Genomic DNA, 15,925 nt, shown 5'->3' with positions numbered 1-15,925 from the left:
ATTTTCCAATTATACTTTCTGTCTCACAGATGTATTGATAGAAAAACTCTAAAAACTGTCCATCCGAATGAATGCAAAATCTGAGCAATGGATAATCTTCATTCCCTTCATCTTTGCCCTGTGTGTGGTCAAGTCAAACTCCTTTCAGTGACTATAGAGCTTTTCTTCCAGGATGCTATGCAATTTGCTAGAACTTGATAAAATCAGCATACTGTCATTTGCAGACAGAAACATTTAGAGAATCTCACAGGAAATAGTCCTTGGATCTAGACTCTGTACTGGATCTCCTCTATCATGGTGAACACCTTTGGGGAGGATATATTTTCCTGTTTTATGCCTTGTGTGATGTTCATCATTGAGAAGTCCTTAAACAGGGTCAGTTCTGCTATATTTTCCAAGGAATTTTGACTGATGTAGATGGAGACATTGTTGTAAAAGAGTCTGTAAAATGACATTTTGTTCTATGGAATCAAATACTTTTTAAATTTTATTTTAGATAATTAACAATCAGCACAGCATGATCTTATATTCTCTAAATTTTTCAGTTAATGATAAAATCGTAAATATGTAATCCATTGTTGTATGTTTTTAATGAAGACCAATTTGTTTCCTACTCATAACTGAATTGAAAATGTCCTAAATTCTTATATAGATATCATCATTTAAATTGGGCTGAAGGGGCCCAGGGAAGCCTACTTGTAATAGAGATATGATTCTCCTTCCCCAATGGGGACAATTTTTGCTTTTGAGAAGAGTAGGAAGACAGTTATCATGGAACAAGTGTTCCTTTATTTTCCTATTTTCAAGAAGAATATTGGGCTAGAAGTGTATCATATCCATCAAATATTTGGTTTTTAAGTCAAAATTATATTTTTCAGAGGTTCAGAAAGCACCACTTTCCCTGAACTTTTTAGGTGCAGAATGAATGACAGTTCAATCTAGGCCAAATTAGCACTCAAATTTACACCCTTATTACACAAAAAGATACTTCTGGATAACAAACAAAATATTTATCAAAGCAAGAAGGTAAACAAATTTAGGGAAGTAATACAGATTAGTTTGGGCAATAGACTACACAAGAGAAAATTTAGAGCTCTATGATTTGGGAATGAGATGAAATCTCAGTTCAGTCAAAGAGAAAATGATGTATCTCTCCTTTCCCACCAAAAGACCACACTTAGCAGGTTTGAAATTTCAGGTATTGGGAATCAAGATACATGTTTTAATACTAGATCCTTCACACATATCAATGGCTCTGAAAATCTTCCTTTGGTCCTTCAAAAGTTCATTATTTTCTCTCCTTCTTCCTTATTCTCTCTCCTCACTTTCTCAGACATCCAGCAACTGATCTAAACAAGTTTCCCTCCATACATGGAACAGACAAAGCTCAGGGGTCTTTCAGACAATCAGGAGTCATATTTTACTCTGAGTATGCAGTATATAACTAAAAAAGATTTAAAAGATCCACAAATTACTAATCCCTTAAAAAAACAGAAAAATAGAAATAAAGAAAATTTTAAAAGAAATTAAAATTTAAAAATTTAAAAAACAAAACTGAACTTCTTTTAAAGGCCAATAAAATAAAGAAACTACTAGCCAGTTTGATGGCAGGGAAATAGAATATGACAAAATGGTCAACAAAAATTGGAAAGATAAAATTTGAAAAAAATTGGAAAGGAAATAAACTTATTATTTTTCAATAAAATAAAAACTTAAACAAAAAGGATGGATATTTGTAGCAATATAAAATACCTAGATTAATAGAACAGAAGAGAAATTGAGCAGGGTATAAATGAACTCTGAAAGGAGAAAAATATATATGAGGTTCAAGTGAATTCTGTTTAACTTTTTTTTAGTTTTTTTATTTTAAAAATCTCTGCATACAATATGTATTCGATTTATATATAATTTTACTATGTTTAACATATATTGGATTACTTGTCATTTAGGGGAGGTGATAGAGGAAGGGATGGAAAAATTGGAACACAAGATTTTGCAAAGGTGAATATTGAAAAATTATTCTTGCATATGTTTTAAAAATAAAAAGCTTCAATTTAAAAAAAAAAATACCCCCCCCACACACACATAGCTTTCAACATTCACCTTTGCAAATCTTAAATTCTCCCTCCCTTCCTCCTACCTCCTCCCTTAGATAGCAAGTAATCCAATATATATTAAACATTTGAAATTCTTCTCTCTCTCTCGCTACACACACATACACACACACACACACACACACACACACAAACAAATATAAATTTCCACATTTATCAGACTGCATAAGAAAAATCAGATCAGAAAAGAAAGAAAATGAGAAAGAAAACAAAATGAAAGCAGACAACGAAAAAATTGAGAATGCTATGTTGTGATACACACTCAGTCCCCAAAGTCCTCTCTCTGGGTGTAGATGACTCTCTTCATCACAAGATCATTGGAACAAGTCTGAATTATCTCATTGTTGAAAAGAGCGATGTCCATCAGAACTGATCATCCCATAATCTTTCTATTTCTGTGTACAAAGATCTGGTTCTGCTCAGTGTACTTTGCATCAGTTCACGTAAGTCTCTTCAGGCCTTTCTGAAATCACAAAAATGGACCAATCAGATGACCTAAGTTTCAATTCTGGTTCTGATGCTTATTATCTGTGTGACCTTGGGCAAATCACAATTTTTTTGAGTTCCAATTTCCTCTCCTGTAAAATTAGGGAGTTGACTGGATGGTCTCTGATGGTCTTATTCAGCTGTAAATCTAATGATCTTACCATAATCTTATGAAAAGTAAACATAATATAATAATAACAAAATACTTAAATATCATGATTACTATGTTTTTTCTCTGAGTGATCCTGGGAAGTCTCAAACTCTTAGTGCTCAGGTTCCTCTTTAAGACTATAAGTTTTAGAAAAGAGGGAAATTTGTTTTAATAAAGGAAGTTACCCCATTTAGAAGATCTCTTTATCTAAGAATCACAGTCACAGTTATTATTCCTATCCCTATTTTCATGATTGCATCAATAGTGCATTTTAAAAAACCTGACAAAATATAGCACCCATTTATCTTTTTTTTTTTTTGCAAATGTATATTCTTTTTTTTATTATTATTCTTTCTTTATGCATGGGTAATTTTATAGCATTGACAATTGCCAAATCATTTGTTCCAATTTTTCCACTCCTTTCCCCATCCCCTTCCTCCCTGAGCATCCATTTATCTTAACAATACTAAAAAACACAGGAATAATGATCTTTTCTTAAGATGATAAGTATAATCTAAAATGAACTACCCTTATCTGTATGGAAAAAACATTTGCAAATCTTAAATTCTCCCTCCCTTCCTCCTACCTCCTCCCTTAGATTTCCCCAATAAGAGTGAAGTGAATATGTCTATTGATTCCACTGTTATTTGATTGTGATAGCCATACTAGCTATAGTAATGACAAGAAAAAGAATTTGAAGGAATAAATATAGGCAAAGAGGAGACAAAATTATTTGTATTTGCATATAATATAATGATTTACTTAGAGAATCTCAGAAATTCAATGAAAAATTTATCAAGATAATAAATTCACTAAGAGAGCACAAAAATCTGCTTTCTTTTATTTTGCTAATGGAGCCCAAGAAAAGAAGAGCTTCCGTTCAAAGTAATTTTAAAATTAATATTTAAGAGTTTAACTACCAAGACACACCCATGAAATTGCAAAACACTCTTTATATTGAGAAGGCAAATAATGGGAAAGGTATTTATTGTTCATGGTTGGGTAACAGCAATATAATAAGAAAAAATGATACTGCCATATTAATTACAAATTTAGTGTTATATGAAACTGCCAAGAGATTTTATTGTACTATATAGAACAAAGTAGGAATAATAATAAAGAAGTTATATATCATTTAATACATATCAGTAACTGTGCTAAGTTCAGTTCTTCCCTTTTCTCCTCCTTTTCCCTTTTTTCCCTCTATATTACTGACATCACAAAAGATTTGGGAAGGATAGGGAGCTAGAGGAAATTGGGAGATTACTGAAAGAAGACCTTGGCTATTATGGCTATTTTCCAGGCATTGCTGCATTGCTTTAAAAGAAAAAAAAAAGTATTATTCAGCATAAATCAAGTTTGTCACATTTAGCATATTCAGCTTTAGAAACTTAACATTTTTTGCATTTGGGGTTGGGGAAAACAAATGGGGTTAAATGATTTGCCCAGTCACACAGCTAGTAAGTCTGAGGTCATATTTTGAACTTAACATCTTCTATAATTCTAGGGCTGGTGCTCTATTCACTGAACCATTTACCTGCCCTGAAACTAACCTTTTTAAAATTCTGATGACCATTTTTCTCTGCCATGACCATAAAGAAAAATTTTTTATCATGACTTTTAGAAGTAAATTCCACAGGTTTTTATTAATGATATTTCTAGATACAGGTATCAAAAATTCTCTACATATACACAAATGTCTCAAACTAGAGTTTAACAACTACTATGAACATTGAAAAAAAATGACCAAATTCTTTCCCCCTCCCCCAAAGTTCATTATAGATTTCAGTTCAACTTTTGATAGCTTCATTGGATGTTAGCAAATGGAAATGTTTGGAAATTTAATGGTTTTTGGTTTTTACCATTTGAAGCTCATCATGTGCTACCATAAAATGACAGAGGCCTGGGATTTTCTTACACTTTTTCCACTTGGGACCCCTTTTTGCTGGAGAAATTTTAATTCAACCCCAGATATATAGGTATACAAATTACTGAAAATCATAATTTTGCTGTCCCCATGTTTAGTTATACAACCCCCATATGGGGTTGAAACCTACAGTTTAAGAAGCTGTGGTGTAGATAACAAGAAAAACAATGAACACATGTTATGGCCTGGAATAGCCTGGAAATAATGGTCTATCTAGCATGTGACTAGGTAAAAAGCTGAAAATTACAGGTTTGACAGGTCTTAGGCATTTCAGTGAGCAGGAAGTGACTAAAATGTCTCTGGACCAGTATAGTATCAGTGGAGCCTCTTTTTAGGGAAATCATGGATGATTGGGCTAGAAAGGTAAGTTAGGGTTATGCAATGCTAGGATAGGAAATGGGGATTCAAATTCTATGGAAATGTTATGTTATTTTATTTTGGGTAGGTTAATCTATGCTTGATTTTAAGCAAAACGGATTGAATAAAGGGGGAAAAGGAGAAAACTGGTAGCAGAGAGATCAGTGGTCCAGTAGTGAAATAAAGTGAAGTCATATCACAGGAATTGACTGTTCTGAATTCAAACTACTCATGATCTGAATAGAATTAAAACAAAACAAAACATAAAAAGATTATTCACAAACCCCAGGTTAGGCAGAACAAAATTAATGTCACCACAAAAGTATCCTGCTTTTCTTTTAAAGTTCTTTTTATCTTTAAATAATAATTTAATTTGTCTCCATGGAAATGAAACAGAGATTTGTAAAAGTAGGATGAATGAGAGAGAGATGTGATAAGAAAGACTACCTCTTCCTGCCAGTAGGCAATGCAACCTAGTAAGGAATGAGAGATGAAGACATCAGAGGTGTCATGTGTCAGGAGAATCACAAAATTATCAACAATTCAAACAGAATTTCTACTGTAGCCTCTGATTCCTCAGCAGCTACAGTTAATTTCTCTTCACCAAAGTACTTGGCACTTTACATCAGCATGAACACTGAAACCATTTTTTATCAGTAGAAATGGCCATTATCATGAAGTTGGCCATTGTGTCCTAAGATCCACAGGACTTTTGCATTCGACTTGCATTCAAAATCTTCTTTATATTTTGTTTCCCTCTTTAGAGTAGGGACTATCTCTGCTTTTTTATTTGTATCTCTATTGTTTAGCATAGTATTTTACACAGACTAAGCCCTTAATAAGTATTTTTTTCATTCATTCATTCCCTGGGGAAAAGTTCTCCCCATCAGATAGACAAATGAATACAATTTTTTCCAAAGGCTATGAAGCAGATGTTGATCTATTAGAGCTTGGTCAGACATCAAAAATATTGTAGATGCCAAAGTCATCCATCAGTCCTAGGCTATCAACAGTCATGTTGACTTTAGTCTTGCCACTAGACTTTAATGACTCTGGAAAAGTGAGGCTGATGACTTTGTGCAACTCTACCTCTCTTAAATCCAGTTCACAAATGAGTCAAGATATCTTCCAATGATATCATTGATCCTCTTCAAAAATGATAGGCAAACAATAGCAATAAGTTTCCTGGGATTCCTTGATAATGAGAAAAAGGGGTAAAGCATATAAAGAGTATATCTTTCAACATGCTAATTTCTAATGACTTAAATATTGCTCTTTTCTTTTTTTCCTTTTTTTGGCAATCCTCTCCTACCTTACTCCTGACCTTCCTAAAAAACTGGGAAAAAAACACGAATAACCTTGTAACAAATTCATATGCAAAACACATATTAAACTGCAAAGACAATTTATACATTGGCTCTGTCTGAAAATGAATGTCTCATTTTGCATCCTGAATCTATCGTGTTTTTGCAATCAGGTGAATAGCATACTTTATCATGAGTCTTTTAAAATTATGTCTGTCATGCAAGGATAGGCAAACTTTTTATTGTCAGGTAAGAAAGGCTTTTACATTTTAAAATTACAACTTATTTAACATTCTTAGCAGACCTGACCCCTAGATTAGAGAAATCTCTAATTTCCTGCTCCCCTTAACCCACTCTTCATTCTAAGTTATTTATTCTATAAAGTATACTACTCTCCTTTCAATTAACAACCACTTAACAGATTAAATGTTCAAGATGCCAAGTACTATGATAAATATTGTAGATACAAAGAAAGATAAAAATTAACCAAGCAATAAACATTAATTAAGCACCTACTATATGCCAGACCCTAGGCTAAGCACTGAGGATGTAAAAGAGCCTTCCATATTATTGTTCTGTAAGAAATGACCTGCAGGATGAATACAGAGAGGCTTGGAGAGACTTACATGAACTGATGCTAAGTGAAATGAGCAGAATCAGGAGATCAGTATACACTTCGACAATGATATTGTATGAGGATGTATTCTGATGGAAGTGGATTTCTTTGACAAAGAGACCTAACTGAGTTTCAATTGATAAATGATGGACAAAAGCAGCTACATCCAAAGAAAGAACACTGGGAAATGAATGTGAACTATTTGCATTTTTGTTTTTCTTCCCCCGGGTTATTTTTACCTTCTGAATCCAATTCTCCCTGTGCAACAAGAGAACTGTTCGGTTCTGCACACATATATTGTATCTAGGATATACCGCAACATATCTAACATATATAGGACTGCTTGCCATCTAGGGGAGGGAGTGGAGGGAAGGAGGGGAAAAACCGGAACAGAAGCGAGTGCAAGGGATAATGTTGTAAAAAAAAAAAAAATTACCCTGGCATGGATTCTGTCAACATAAAGTTATTATAAAATAAAATAAAATATATAATAAAAAAATAATAAAAGAGCCTTCCAGGAGTGCACAATCTAATGTGGAGATAACAATATAAACGTGCTGTATACAGGGTCAATAGGACATAATTAACAATGGAGAAGTACTAGAATTAAGAGAGATTGGGAAAAGCTTTCTATAGAAGGTACCATTTTAGCTGGGACTTAGAGCCAAGGAAACCAAGGTAGAGTTGAAGAGGGAAAGGCTTCCAGGCGTGATGGATGATGGCTAGAGAAAAGAGAATCTCCAGAGGTGGGTGTCTTCTTTGTGGAATAGACAGAAGGGCAGTGTTATTGAATCAAAGAGTAAGATTTAAGAAGGCTGGAAAGGTAGGAGGAGGCTAGGTTATTAATGTTGAACAGAGGATGATTCTGGAAGTTAGGGAGCTGCTGAGGTTTATGCAATAAGGTGGTGATGTGATCAAAGCAGTGTTTTAGCAAAATCCTCGTGGCTAACTGGAGGATGGATTGGAATGGGAGAGACTTGAGTTCATCAGACTCCCTCAGCAGGCTACTGCAATAATCCAGGAGTGAAATGATGAGGGGCTACCCTAGAGTGGAGGTGACAGCGGAGGAGAGAGGGGGCATAGTCAAGGGATGTTGGAAAAGTGGGATTAACAGGCCTTGGCAACAGATTGGATAAAAAATGATCCCTATGCTGAAGGAACTCACATTCTAGTGTGGGAGCAGCATGTAAATAACGAGGTACCTATAGAATTAATGGAGGATAATCTTAGAAAGAAAGAACCCCTGGCAAAATCAAGAAGGAAGCCAGTAAAACTGAGGCAAAAGTGACAAGTTAGAGCAGAGCATTCTAATTATAGGGGACAGCCAGTGAAAAAAAGAAAAATAAAACAAAATCTAGTCAGAAAGATTCTTGTTTACAGCCAACTGCACATTGGCTAGTATAGAAGATTTAGGAAAGGGAAAAAAACTGGGGCACTTAGTGTAGATCTCTTTCTCAAGGAATTTATCTGAGGAGGGGAGAAGAACTGTAGTATTTTATTTTTCTGATTACATGTAAAGATCATTTTCAACATTCATTTTTGTAAGATTGTGAATTCCATTTTTTTTCTCTATCCCTCCCTTAACTCCCCCCTCCTCAAGACAGCAAGCAATCTGATATAGGTTACATATATACAATCATTTTAAATATATTTCCATATTAGTCATGTTGTGAAAGAAAAATCAAAACAAAAGGAAAAAACACAAGAAAAAATCAAACAAAAACAAGAGACCAGAGTATGCTTCAATACACTTTCAGACTTCATACTTATTTCTCGGGACACGGATGGCATTTTCTATGCCAAGTCTATTGGTACTGTCTTGGACCACTGTATTGCTGAGAAGAGCTAGTTCTATCATAGTTGATCATCCTATAATCTGTGTTCCTGTGTACAATGATCTGGTCCTGCTCATCTCACTCAGCATCAGTTCATGTAAGTCTCTCCAGACCTCTCTGAAATCATCCTCCTGATCATTTCTTATCAAACAATAATATTCCATAACATTCATATACTATTATGGGTTTCTCCCATAGTGTTCTCTGGCCCTAAGAGCTTTAAGGGAAGTGTGAATTCGGATATCTCATACTAAACCCTGAAATCTCCCAAATGTGTGAACTCCAATGAGTAAAGGTGTGAACACAAGCATTGTATCAATTAGTTCTACTTAGTACCTTGTTTTTTCTGGCTCATAACATCTCCTTATAGGATTAGATCAATCATACTGAACCATGCTAAATTAGATAATTATTATCTCTATCAACTCTAATGACTTAACAGTTTGTAAAGATTCCAACATACTATAACTTATTCAGCTATTCCCAACTCATGGGTATCCCAAGTGAAGGCTTTTTAAGGATGGGGAGAGTTGTGCATGTTTGTAATAAGCAGAGAGGCTCACAGACTTTCACTTGAGATTTTCACACTCTTCCTTTATCTGCCTCTTATTTTTGCTATGCTTTTCCAATTATACTTCTACTTTTGCTGGCAAACATTGGTCTTCTCCTCACTCATATGGATATCACTTTCTTTCAGGACCTTAATATCTTTATCTAGATTACTGCTTATATAGTCTTTAACTTTGTCTCCCTGATTCAAAGGAGATGTATCTTTTCTTTTCAACTGATACTTCACAGTTGCTAAATTCATATTTTGAAAGGATTGGTCATTATTTTGTTCAAGAAATTTTGTGATGTATATTTCTGTCTAATTAATCATTTTATTAATCATGTAAGATAATAATTAATAAAAGGAGTCAGTGGTGCTCTTAAATGCCTAAGACTCATGGAACCTACTCAAGAGCTTATACACCCTTGGAAAAGTGGGTGTTCCTGAACTAATCAAGTCCAATTGGTTAAAAATGAGAAGAGTGAATATTATAATGAGAGGGGCTGAGGGATATGACAGATCACTCAGTCTTGGAAAAGTCTCTTACCCAGATTATCCCCACCTAGGTAATCTAGACAAAAGGCAATCTATCTCTATTCACACCTGGCTAACTAAAACACAATGGGCTAGATTTCACCTTAGATGGAATTATTTGTAAAGTTCTCTAGTTGGGGACAGGGGCAGAGGAGGAAGAATGAAATCTTCCACCTAGGATGGAAAAGCATGTACCTCAGGATCTGGGCAATCTCATCCAACCATAATGTCCTTCAGTAACTGAACAACCTCTAGGTTTCTGGGAAGAAAAAAAAAAATCCTAGTCCTAACACATATGAATGCAGAAACAGTGGAGCAGGGATGCTATTGGTTTGGGGGCATATGCTGGAGGGTGTAGCTCTTGGTTTAGGGTTTTAGGTCAGAGAGCTCAAGTGAAATTAGAGGTACCATTAGAGGTTCTTATACTAATACCTCTTATTTAAAAAAAAAAAAAAGAACTGACAAAGAAGAAAGAACCCCATCATAGAAATTTTCAATGGGGACAGGGAAGACTGGGGTTCATCTTCAAAGAAGAATATTGAAGTTAAAAAAGCTTCTACTCCAAAGAGTAATGTGAAATGGCTCCCTGCCCAGAGGCAAAGAATTTAAAAATCAAATGACATTTAGAAAAAAACTAAAAACAAACCCAAAAAATCCAAGAAGAAAAAGATTATTTTAAAAAGTTAACTAGAAAAGGAGATACAGAGTCTCAAAGATGAAAATAACTCTTTGAAAATTAGAATTGGGCAAGAAGAAGCCAATGAAGCTATGAGAGACCAAGAAGTAACAAAACAGATTCTAAAGACTGAAAAAAATAGAGCAGAATATGAACCATAAGAAAAATGACAGCTCTGGAAAACAGATCAAGAAGAGAAAAATCTAAGAATAATTGGACTACCTAAAATTTGTGACCAAAAACCAAAAAGAACCTTGACACAATAATGCAAGAAATAATCCAAGAAAATAGTCTTGAAATGATAGAACATGTAGGGAAAGTAGAAATAGAAAATATCCACTGATTACTACCTCAATGAGATACTTTGTGAAAAACACATAGGAATATTACTGCTTAATCTTGAAACCCCCAGATCAAACAGAAAATCTTGCAAGAAACAAACAAAAAAAATCAATTCAAATATACTGGAGCTATAATTAGAAATGTATAGAACTTAGTAGCAGCCAAAATAAAAGATCCTGAATTCATATCTACTGATAACCAAAAGAACTAGGCCAAAAACATCATATCCAGCAAAATTATCTATAATATTGATTGAGAAGAATGGATACTCAACAATTGTTTACAGATTTTCAGTTCTATCAACTAAACACAAACATAATAGAAAATTTAACATAAGAGCCAATATCAAAGATCAATTTCAACATGGACAACATGGACAAATTATTTTTTTTAACATAGGTAATATATACCATATGTTTAAGATTGACATCAACAATAAAGTAGTTCAAAAAAGTGATTGGGACAGAGCTAAGGTAAAAATAGTAATTATGTTATACAAATGAGGTGCAGAAGAATAATAGATATAGAGGCATTTAGAGGCAGGAGGAGGGCTTGTAGTTCTGAAAATCTATTCACATCAGGAATGGTTAAATAGGCAATACTACATATACCATGAAGGGTATAATCTATAAATAATGGAAAGGGATGGGGAGATGGTGAAGTAAAAAGTGAAGGGAGGATTCCATGGGTAGGGGGGTTAAGTAATAGCAAAAAAAGTTAAAAGAACAGAATTAAAGCAAAGAGTCATCAGGGATAGAAAAGATATGTGTTGTGCAAAAATGTTTGTGGCGACCCTTTTTGTAATGGCAAGAAACTGGAAACTGAGTGGATGCCCATCAGTTGGAGAATGGCTAAATAAATTGTGGTATTTGAATGTAATGGAATATTATTGTTCTATAAGAAACGACCAACAGAATGATTTCAAGGAGCCCTGGAGACAATTATATGAATTGATGCTAAGTGAAATGAGCAGAACCAGGAGAACATTGTGCACAGCAACAACAGTGATCAATTCTGATGGATGTGACTCTTTCTAACAATAAGATGATTCAGACCAATTCCAAAGGTCTTGTGATGAAGAAAGCCATCTACACCCAGAGAGAGGACTGTGGGAACTGAGTGTGGGTCACAACACAGCATTCTCGTTCTTTTTTGTTGTTTGCTTACATTTTGTTTTCTTACCCATTTTCTTTACTTTTTGATCTGATTTTTCTTGTGCAGCAAGAAAATTGTATCAATATGTTTACACATATTGGATTTAACATATATTTTAACATGTAAAACATATATTGGATTGCTTGCCAGCTAGGAGAGGGGATGGGGGAAGGAGGGGAAAATCTAAGACAAGACTATGCAAGGGTCAATGTTGAAAAATTATCCTTGCATTTGTTTTGAAAACAAAAAGCTTTAAAAGAAAAGAAAAGATATGTGTATGTAGGGGGTGTGTGTGTATGTTATATATTTACATATATATCTACATAAATATATCCTTTCTTAACTATAGCGTGCTTGAAGGGGGAGTGAAAAGGGGGAAAAGGAATAAAGTAACAAAAGTGAGCAGCTGAGAGCAAAAGAACAAATAAGAAAGTAAAAAAAAAAGATGGACAATCAATGAATATAATTTCTTCTACTAATTTAATATATATACTTTCTTGAACTGGTAATTTGTTGTTTTATATTTTGAATTTTCCCTGATGTTCTGCTGGGCACATGATGATGTTCTCTTTTATTTTGTTTTGTATTTCTTATTTCTTTTTTCTTATTCTATTTTTAAAAATAAAATAAATTTTTAAAAATTAAAAAAATCTGGTCCTAATTCAATAATTCATATGAGAGAAGTAATCATTTCTCTCAGCTTCATGATTCTCTATGACTTCCAATATAAAACATAAATTCCTGTTTGAAATGTAAAGCTATTCACAATCTGGCTTTGACCTCTCCAGGCAGATTTTACTTTACTTCCCTTGAAAATCTCTATGGTTCCAGTTAAACAAGGATACTTAGTATTCTCTGTACAAAACACTCTGTCCCTTGTGTTTAGAATGCTCTCCTTTGCCTCCCTATCTTGGAATCCCTATTATCATTTTATGTTCTCAATACAAATACCATATGAGAGCCATTATCTTCCCCCAAGTTGTTAGTGTAACGCTGGTCTCTGAAATTACTTGTATTTTAAATCATTTGTTTATATGTTGTATACCACTCATTCCCCTACCCCACTAGGGGAATGTAATAAGCTGCCTGAGGACAGGGGGAGACAGTTTCCATTTTTCTTCCTATTTTTAGAGCCTGCACATAGGAAATTATATATGTTCAATTGCATTGAACTCTCAGTTTTGGAGATATCATCCCAAAAAGAGATGTGAGTGATATATGCAAGCTTTGTTTGGCCATATTCTTGACCTGTTCTCTAAAGGGCCATTCTCTAAAATAAGAAGTTTCACCAAGACCATATAGGCCTAGGCTATATGCGGAGGGAACATCCCACAAACAAAGTCATTGCTAATTAAAAGGCTAAGAGATAACAGTGGATATCCTGAAGCAGAGTACAGAGATAGCTGGTCTTCTCAGTGAGAAGCCAAAAACACAGATGGAAATGCAGGAAAGAAAATGGCACCCAGAAGGAAACAAAAAGAAGAGCTGAACAATAAGAGAGCCTTATCTCTGTCCTTGAACACAGACAGGAGATAGTTCTAGGAGGAACCAAATCAATTCATCAATATTATTTAAGGGCTTCTTCTAGGTTCTTTAATGAAGGAAACATGCTATGGAGAGAAGATGAGCTGGAATTTCCCTCGGTATATGGGGATTTCTCACCCTTAAAATAACCCTCCACCAGGCCAATCCTTTTCCCATTCTCAGTGGTGAATTTCTTGGGGTGGAGTGGAGGATTTTTAGGGAAGGATCAGGTAAAGCTGTGCTTTTCTCCCAGTCTTGCTCCTTCTTATCTTTTGTCTTCCACTATTAAAATATCAATTGTTGGGGTAAGATTATATTTTTTGCTTTCATTTGTAATCTTGTGAATAGCACAGTACCTATTATATAGTAAATGCTTCATGAAATGCTAGTCTGGCAGAAGGGATATATGGCAAGGGACTTTTTTCTCCTCCAAAGAGTTAAGACATGAATATTTAATGTTTTATAATATTATATAACAGAATTCTGACATTTATTGACACAGGGGGAAAATATATTAATGACTTTCTGCAATAACAGTTTATGAAATAAGATATAATTAGTCTGACTGCTGAAATGATTCCCTGACAATCAAATCTAGAAAAAGCGTTAGCCTGTTGAATGTACCTCTTGTTGTAAACATAGGAGTGGCAGGCATGGATGGGTTTTGATCTTTGTGGGGAATACAGAGAGAAAGGAAACAAACATTAAGTGCCTAGCAAGCAGGTGGCAGTCACTACGTTGTCATTTACAACTATCTCATTTTATCTTCACAATTCTGTAAACTGTGTGCTATTATTGTCCCTATTTTGCAGATGAGGAAACCAAGGTAGGTAGAGGTTACATGATCTGCTCAGGCTTACCACTGGCCAGTGTCTGAGGCTACATTTGAACTCATATCCCCCTGACTCCATCTTACATATTGTACCACCAAGCTACCTCTCAGTATCTCAATTAGCAACCATTTTGAGTATACTGCCCCAGAGGATGCAGACAAAATCAACTCCTTTCCCCCAAAGAACTTATATTCTATCTGTGGAGAAATACATAAAAGTCTCTTATAGAAGAATATTTTATATATATTCTATATATAGAAGTCAACATACAAGATATGCAGGAGCACTGATAGTTTGGGTGGGAGGGAAAGGGGATAGTCAGGAAAGGTCTTGCAATAAGTAGCACTGTAACTGACTTTTAAAAGTAGGAATTCCAAGGTGTCCCCTCCAGGATGTAACCAGGAGATAGAATTATTCCAAAAGAACAGCAAGAAGGCTGGTTTAGCCAACGTGGAACCAGGTTCGTGCAATAAAGCCAGAAAAGTAGACACTAGTCCAGTTGTCAAGAGCTTTAAATGATGGTTTGTCTTTTTTCCTAGAATAGGGAGCCAGCCAAAGAAGCAGCACAGGAGAGAATCAACCAGCTACAACTCACCCTTATCAGGACTGCTTGTGGAACATGCAACCTTGAAAAAAGGAAACTAGGGCATATTTGTTATTTCCATGCTGAGAGACTTGCTACTGAACAGAATGTATTAGATAGGAGGAACAAGCATTCACCAAATTATTTCCCAGATGCAATGAACTGGCCACTAGCAACCCTCCTAAATGTTCCCACTTCTTTGCCACATCCTAGCAAACTACTTAAGAAACAAAAGTAGCATTCCTTCTCGTAGCACAGATAAGATAGGGTCTTATTTTTTTCTATTTATATACCCACAGTTTTAGCACTTAGCACTTTTTTTTCCCCTTCAAAGAAAAGGGCATCTTTAATGAGCCAAGCTAGTTAACTCATAATGGACTATTAAATTATTGGACAAACCGGCATTAAAATTTCAAAGTAATTAGGAAGAGGGAGGGGTCAGGAGAGAAATATTACCACCAGTTTAAGATTCTGCCCAGGCTAGTTTGTGAACTCGTCAATTTACTTTCTTAAACAATGCTGGCAAATGACTAACTGGAGCTGCTAATTATACAAAACTCAGAAATCATTATCTCCCCTTCAAGCCCTTAATTAGTTGCTCTTAGGAGGTTGTTTTTCTTCATAGAAATCCTCAGACATTTGGCCATATTTTTTGTACACAATTGGATACAAAAGCCTTCTCCTTTGGGTCATTTTCCTGGCTTGCTTTGGGTTTTTAATTCAAGGCGTGGAATATTCTAAAGAAAACTCATTGCTATGGAGGCAAGTGAAATAAAATTAACAGAATTCAGGCCTAGAAAGGGGGACTACAGTTATGTTCTTCATTGTCTTTACAGTTTCTACCCATATTATAAATCACTCAAAACCACAAAACAAGGAATTTTATACAGTTTTATTTAGCATTTATATTCCAGTTGCTCATTATAACAGAAAAGGGA

This window comes from Antechinus flavipes, chromosome 2 (assembly GCF_016432865.1).
Source record: "Antechinus flavipes isolate AdamAnt ecotype Samford, QLD, Australia chromosome 2, AdamAnt_v2, whole genome shotgun sequence".
In the NCBI taxonomy this organism is placed as follows: domain Eukaryota; kingdom Metazoa; phylum Chordata; class Mammalia; order Dasyuromorphia; family Dasyuridae; genus Antechinus; species Antechinus flavipes.
The sequence above is the reverse complement of the archived record's forward strand: the minus strand, read 5'-3'. Positions refer to the sequence as shown.